Source organism: Saccopteryx leptura, chromosome 1, assembly GCF_036850995.1.
Source record: "Saccopteryx leptura isolate mSacLep1 chromosome 1, mSacLep1_pri_phased_curated, whole genome shotgun sequence".
Classification (NCBI taxonomy): domain Eukaryota; kingdom Metazoa; phylum Chordata; class Mammalia; order Chiroptera; family Emballonuridae; genus Saccopteryx; species Saccopteryx leptura.
The window spans coordinates 28,253,713-28,261,869 of NC_089503.1; the positions used below are offsets into that span (position 1 = coordinate 28,253,713).

An 8,157-nucleotide genomic window follows, 5' to 3' on the forward strand; every position below is an offset into this window, starting at 1 on the left:
CGTTTGCTACCTATTATTTCCTTTTGCAGTATAGACTTCCAGTGAGTGTAGACATTGCAAAGAAGAGATGTATGGAAGCCGGTCTTATCTCATCCATTCTGCGGCATTTCTGAAAGGAGGCAAGGCCCACAACTTTCAAAATCACCAGGGGGCACTTGGGAGAATGAAGATTTCTGGATTCCACCCCAGACATTGTATCTACATCCCAGACTCTGAGACCTGGGAATAGGCATTTTAAAAATCATTCTTCTCTTTGCACAGTCAAGTTTGTGATTCTCTAAGGCTCCATTGAAGTAGTGTGCTCATTTTCACAAAAATAAGTACCGCAAATGTTCAAACAATAATTCCTCTTTTCATGGTATCCTCTTTTCTTTCTCCCCAGGAAGTGCTGTGAGGATCTCAGGAGGGCATGTTGACAATCACCAGATAGATGGAAAAGGACCGCTAACTCAGTTGCTGATTCAGTAAGGAGCAACCGGATTCCCAACTGTTGAGAGAAATATGCTGAGGGAAGAATCCAAGCAGAGTGGTGAATGGAATGCTAGCAAAAGAGAAAGGAAGGTGACTCAGCAAATCTGTTGCACCTTCTAATGTACATTACACTTGAAAAGCTGATGGCTAAGAAAAAGCAGCAGGAATTAGAGCCGTGGCGCTGAAACCTGAGTGCGCTTCAGAGTCACCGGGAGGGTGTGTTAAGGCACCGCAGCTGGGACTTAACCCCAGAGTGTCGGGTTGTGTGCATCTGAAGCTGCCGATAGTTTACGTTTCCAACAAGTCCTCTAGCAGTGTGGATGCTGCTAGTCTGGCACCATATTCCGAGAAGCCCAGGAACAGAGAGAGGAGTTTTGTTTGTTTTTTAATCTTTTTAAACAATTGGAACAAAAAACAAAAACAAACAAAAAAAACTAAGAAGGAGAAGGAATTATAAAATGTAACCAAAGGTGCCATTAGAATAATATTGTTCGTTCTATGCTGCTAGTTTTTGTTTTGTATTTTCCTCTTAAAGAGGCCAGAAGAGAAAAAATATGATATTGGACAGGCTGGTGTTACTCCAGTAAGACCATTGCTTCCAGAGAACAATGACAGAAGGGATGAGCAGCTTTTTCTCTAGACTCTTCTTGTCTAAACCAAATGGCAGCCTTGTCACCTTGCAATATTATATTCATTGGCATTCTTTGGAGTTAAAGCAGGTGACCACACTTCTGTCATGATTGCTGTGCTAACATCTACCTAAAGAAGAAAGCAGACAGTTCTTTAGGACGCGGCAAGCTGATTTGTTGAGAAACTGTAACAAGAAATATATATATATATATTTTAAGAAATATATTTTCATTACCTTTTCACAGGAAAAAATATAAGCTATAAATAAGCATATTTTTCAAACCTTTTTTTTGAAATTGCAAGTGTTATAAGCTTATTGCAAAATAGTTCAGATAAAAAGTAAATTACTTTAAAAAGTAAAATTTAATGTTTCTATTTGTTGAATAACAGCTCTCTTGAGATATAATTTACATACCGTAAATTCAGCCTTTTATTTATTTATTTTTAATATTTATTTCATTGATTTCAGAGAGAGAGGAAAGGGGAGAAAGGGAGAGAGACAGGAACATCAATCAGGCTCCTGTATGTGCCCTAATTGAGGCTCAAACCAGCAACCTCTGTGCTTCTGCTTGATGCTCTAACCAACCAAGCTATCCGGCCCATGCAAATTCAGCCTTTTTAAATGTACCAATCAGTGGTTTTTAGTATATTCACAAAGTAACGCAACCATCATCATTGTCTAATTTTAGTACATTCTTATCACTCCCAAAATTAACATGTACCCATGTAATCACTTCCCATTTATCTCTTTTCTCAGCCCCTGGATACCACTAATCTAATTTCTTTATTTATGAATTTGCCTATTCTAGACATTTTAAATAGATAGTGTTGTAAGGTACCAAAAAGCTGAAAATTGATATTGATATTCTGGGAGGAAAAGTCAGGCTTTAGGCAGGGGAAGGAGAAGAATGTAGAAGTTTCTGGCTTGCAAGAACAATGGGTCATTCAATTTTAAATCTAAAATAAAGGTTATCCTAGAAAATTCTTCTCTTTCAATGGGAAACAGAATTTACATACCACCTTGCATTGATTGTAGTTCCTCCCCCTTCCTGGAATCTTGAGAGTAAAATACCTCTAGCCTGACCTGTGGTGGCACAATGGATAAAATGTGGGCCTGGAAATGCTGAGGTCGCCAGTTCAAAACCCTGGGCTTGCCTGGTCAAGGCACATATGGGAGTTGATGCTTCCAGCTCCTCCCCCCTTCTCTCTGTCTCTCTCTCCTCTCTCTCCCTCTCTGTCTCTCTCTCTCTCTCCTCTCTAAAAATGAATAAATAAAATAAAATAAAAAATTTAAAGTAGATTAAATGATTTATTGACTACCCATAAGTGTTGGAATAAGAAAAACAATAGTTTAAAAAAAAATTAAAGTACCTCTAGGCTAGTGAGGGAAGATGAACCCTGAAAGATTTGTAAACATCTTTGATTGTGTTACCTTGAAAGTTTTAGCCCTGGCCGGTTGGCTCAGCGGTAGAGCGTCGGCCTAGCGTGCGGAGGACCCGGGTTCGATTCCCGGCCAGGGCACACAGGAGAAGCACCCATTTGCTTCTCCACCCCTCCGCCGCGCTTTCCTCTCTGTCTCTCTCTTCCCCTCCCGCAGCCAAGGCTCCATTGGAGCAAAGATGGCCCGGGCGCTGGGCATGGCTCTGTGGCCTCTGCCTCAGGCGCTAGAGTGGCTCTGGTCGCAACATGGCGATGCCCAGGATGGGCAGAGCATCGCCCCCTGGTGGGCAGAGCGTCGCCCCTAGTGGGCGTGCCAGGTGGATCCCGGTCGGGCGCATGCGGGAGTCTGTCTGACTGTCTCTCCCTGTTTCCAGCTTCAGGAAAAAAAAAAAAAAAAAGTTTTAATGTTTCTGTGTATCCCCTAAACAGATGTTGCCAGCTCATACCGTGATGTCATGCTCTCCCCCTGCCCATGTGTGATCAAGGGTATATAAGCAGCCCCTGAACTATTTTTGGGACTGCACGATTTGGGCTTGCAGATGCCCCATGTCAGCCATATGCGGCTGGCATATTAATAAATCTCCTCCTCTAATAAAACTCTTCAAAATTCATCTGGACTGGGTGTCTCTACGTGAACTTGATGAAATGAGGTACAGTGCCTTTCAGAATCTGGGGTGTGGTACTTTATAACAATAGAGCTATATAATATGTGGTCTTTATCTGTCTTATTTCATGTAACATAATATTTTCAAGATTCATCCATGTTGTAGCATGTATTTTATTTCTTTTTATGGCTGAATAATCCATTGTATGGCTATACAACAGTTTGTTCATCCATTTATCAGCTGATGGACATTTGGGTGGTTTCCCCTTTTTCGTTATTATGAATAATGCTGCTGTGAACATCCATGTACAAGTTTTTGTGTGAACATGTTTTCAGTTCTCTGGGTATATATGCCAATGCAGAATTTCTGGGTCATATGGTAACTCTATGTTTAACTTTTTGAACAACTGCCAAACTGTTTTCCAAAGCAGCTATACCATTTTACGCTCCTATCAGGTATGTGTGAGGCTTCCAATTTCTTCACATCCTCACCAACACTTATTATTTGTCTTTTTGACTGTATCTCAGTGAGGAGTAGTATCTCATTGTGAGTTTGATTTGCATTTCTGGGTATCTTTAAACAAGGGTGAGCTTCTTACCTGCTTTGGGTGGCTTAGATGTGATTTTGCCAGCAAGTGGGGAAAATATCATTATGTTTCAAGGTCTTAATTTTAACTTTCTGCCTAGAATGATCACAGCTCTGGTATTTATATTCCTAGTCAATGCTATGAAGTACCTAGCTGGTGAGTTCTTAAGAAAATATCAGAAGCAGCAGGCAGACCCCCAAACATGTTTGATGATTAGGACTTTACTTAAACTTAAGTGAGGTATATAATCACTTACCTAAAACACTTAATGTTGGCATTAGGGAGACTTCTCAGCCCCTCTCCAACAGTCTGTTCACTCTATAAACACTTCCTTAGCATCCTGTGTGTGCCATGTACTGTACATGTTGATAGGCAATGCTGAATAAGACATAGCTATAGCTCTATGCAGGGGTCAGGAACCTATGGCTCGCGAGCCAGATGTGGCTCTTTTGATAGCTGCATCTGGCTCGCAGACAAATCTTTAATAAAAAAAAAATAACCTTAAAAATATAAAACATTTTCATGTATTACAATCCATTCATTTCCTACTGCTCATGTTCATGGTTGTGGGTGGCTAAAGCCAATCACAGCTGTCCTCCGGGACAACACCAAATTTTTATTGGATAATGCGTAACGTACATGGGTCGTTGTATGGCTCTCACGGAATTACATTTTAAAATATGTGGCATTCATGGCTCTCTTAGCCAAAAAGTTTCCCGACCCCTTCTCTATGGCCTCAAGGAAATCAGTGTTCAGAAGGGTAGACAGATAGATAAAGAAATAAAATTCAGTGTCTTTTACCTCCATGAGGTACTATGACACAATCACCAAAGTAGCTAAAACTTAAAAATGGAAATGGACAAGTAATGGTAACAATGTGGACCAACAGGAGCTGTCATACACTATTGACGAGAGCATTAAGTGGCCTATTCAATTTATAACAGCATTTGGCAATGTTCTCCGAAATAGAATATTCACCTACCCTATAACCCAGAAATTCTGCTTTTAGATGTATGCCTAATAGAAATGCATATGTATGGTAACTAAAAAAAAAATGGACAAGACTGTTCATAGCAACATTGTTCTTGGTAGCCAAAAATGGAAACAATTCAAAAGTCTACCAGTAGTAGAAAGGGATAAATAAATGGTGTATTCATACAAGGGAATACTATACAGTAGTGAAAATTAACAAACACTGTTCCTGGTAACAACCTGGATAAGTCTAAAATGGAGAATGTTAAAGAAGCTAGATACAAGAATACAAGACTTTTAAAAATTAGCAAGCTTAATTTATGGTAAAAATTAGAACAGTGGTTACATTTGAGTTTTGGTAATGACTGGGGTGAAGTACAAGAGAGACTTTGGGGGTCCTGGCAATATTCTGTTTCTCAATTGGAGTGGTAGCTATTTATTTTGTAAAAATCAGGCATATTTATTTTGTAAAAGTTATTGAGCTGCTGCATGCTTACATTCTGCACACTTCTTTTGGTATGCTATACTTCAACTTTAAAAATGTCTCCTTAAAACATAGTGGTTTTTATGAGCAAAACCAGAAGCCCGTACAAGAAAACTAAATGGCTCATAAGTGTGAGTGGTCAATTCTTCGTGGGAGGAAATCAGGGAAGGCTTTCTGGAAATGTTGCCAGACCTGGAATTTTAAAGGTAATTTTTATAAGCAGACAAAAGTGGGTAATAGCATGCCCGCAGAGGGAGCAGCATGCTCAAAAGCACATGGAGGCATAAAACATATGGTACGTTTTAAGAATCATAAGTAGTTCTGTGTTGTTGGTGTGTTAATGGGGGAGGGGAGCCAGGGAGGAAGATGCAGATGATGACTGGCCAAGTAGGCGGTAACCAGGTCATGAAGATCCCTTTCATCCCAGCTTGAGCTTGAACTATAGATTTTTCTTTCTATGGAAATGTATTCCCCTGAAGTTCTGACTTTAATCATGGGCCACCTTGCTGGAAACCTGCACATATAAAATTCTACATCTGATTCACAATTCCTCATATGCCCATCTCTTGACTCCTTCCTGAGTCTAAGATGCAGAATCCTATCCTCGCAGTAGACAATGGGTTTAATGACAGAGCTTTAAGCAGAACAGAAAGAGGAGCAGATTGATATTTTAGATCAGTGAATGCAGTATGGAGGCTGGATTGGAACTTGAGCCAGGAAGACCTGTAGGAACTAGATAAAACAGGAAAAGAGCAAGTAGGGCTTGAACTAAAACAATGTCAGAGTCGAATGCTAAGGCTATTCATAAATATAATAGTCATCAGGATTGGTGGCTGATTGGTTGTGAGGGTTGAGGGGAAGGTAGCTTCTAGGATTCTCCTGTGTTTCTAGCTTGAGTTAGTGGTCAGACCACCTATCAAAGATGGGAACTAGAAAGTGTCTGGGACATTTTGGTTTAAATAATGAACTTTTTTCTCAGAAAGAAGTAGACTATACCCTAACTCCTTAGGTTTTCAGTGCATCTTGATATGTGTTGGGGCCCAGGCTCCTGGCCTCGGTGACATCCTTTGCATTTGGGCCTCTGTGCCGCAGGAGTAGACTTGGGCAGGAAGAAATCAATTTGTATGCACTAATTCACAAGGGCAATAAGGTCTTGCCTTGGGAAATGGAAGCAGATTCTGACACGTACCAGCTCTCCTTATCCATATGTATGAACTAGAAGAGCTGTGTAAGGGAAGAGCTTTAGCATTTGTGCCCTAGACCTACTACCATGGCACTGAGCCACCATAGCTAAATAGAACAGTTGGAAAGTAAGATTTTTCCCCCTACTTCCAGAACTGAAACACTGTTGGGTCTAAATAATCAAAACACTTTTTTTTTCACAGAATAAGGATTACCTTGGGCTATTTGGTGGACATTGATGCCCAGTCACCGCAGATCATACAACAGAGACAGACTACCCGGATGATCATACAATGCAATATACAGATGATGTACTGTAGAATCGTACACTTGAAACTTATATAATTTTATTAACCAATGCCAATATATTTAATAAAATTTAAAAAAAGATAAGAACTATCCAAAAACAGAGGGCCAGTGGAATCTGGTGTTTTACTGACTAAGTCACAGCAGCCAAAAGATTATGAGCAGATTTTCCACTTTCATTTATTAAGAAAATCTGAACCTTTGGAATCTGAAGTTATCACAGGAAGGAGACAAGTAGAAGGCTCCAAGTCATCTGATTTGAACATTAAGAGGAATGTGACCTCATTTTGAACCCCACAGGAGTGAAACAAGATATACTGTAATCAGATTTGCATTTTTAAAAGACCATTTTGGCTGCTTTATAGAAAATAGATCAGAGGGAGGCAAATATGGACACAGGAATACAAGAGGCCACTGTTATCAGTGATGGTGGCTCGAACCAGAAACTTGCAGGAGATATGAAGGGAATTGAATGGTTTAATATATATTCCATGTATGTTAGAGGGACAATAAATAGAATGTGGTAATTGATGGATGATGATGAGAGGGTGGTGAGGGAGGAAGAGAAGTCACATGTGACCTCTAGGTGTCTGATTTGTGCATCTCAGTGGAGGGTACAACCTTCTCTGCAGAGGACCAGATGGGGAGCTAGGAGATGAAAAGTTCAGTTTTCTACATGTTACATTTGTAGACCGTATGAGACATCCAAATAATTTGCTAAGAAGCTATTTGAGACAGGTCTAGAGTCCAGAGGAGAGATCTTGGTTAAACATTTAATGTGGGATTCATTCCTGTATATATAGTAACTGAAGTCACAAGGTGAAAATAAGTGAAGTCTACTGAGATATTAAAGTAAAGAGAAGATGACCCAGGACAACACCAACATTCAAAGGTTATGTCAATGGGGAAAGTGTGCATAGGAAACTGAGAAGTGCAGGAAGAAAACCAGGAAAGTGCGTCATCACAAAAATCACAAGAAGAGAATGTTTCAAATAGTCAACTGTGTTAAAAGGTTCTGGTAAATCTGATTTTAGCTAAGATGGCTTATACTAAAAATATTTAACAACTGGTATGGGTTGGGCACAAACCGATCAGAATGTATGTGAGCCTGATATGGGAGTTGGGTGAGAGAGAGTGAATGTAAATAGCTCTCCCAAGATGTTTGGCTTTGAGACAGGCAGAGTAATAGCTAGAGGTAGAGGAGGGGAGATGGATTTTAACGTCCTGGCAGAGACTTGAGCACACCTGAATGGCCAGCACAGAGAGAGGGAGAGGCCACAGTTAGCATGAATAGCCTGGAAGGAAAGAACTTTATAGATATGGCAGCCAGAACTGGAAGGAATTCTTGCATGACATTTTCTTTCCCCGGTGAGGTAGGAGTGAGAGTTATTTGGTGGGAATGAAGGGAGATGTAAGGGGTCAGAAGTTGAATAAATACAGGTAGATGAGTGGGGTGGGGTCTGGAAATTTACATTAGAAGT

General features: G+C 40.2%; 1 long non-coding RNA gene across 1 annotated transcript; it reads left to right on the forward strand.

Annotated features, from left to right (window-relative positions):
- The first annotated feature begins 212 nt into the window (after positions 1 to 212).
- LOC136388720 (uncharacterized) lies at positions 213 to 6,734 on the forward strand. Its single transcript, XR_010748210.1, has 3 exons — positions 213 to 561; positions 2,971 to 3,191; positions 6,574 to 6,734. It is a non-coding gene; the product is annotated as an uncharacterized lncRNA (long non-coding RNA).
- Positions 6,735 to 8,157: the final 1,423 nt, after the last annotated feature.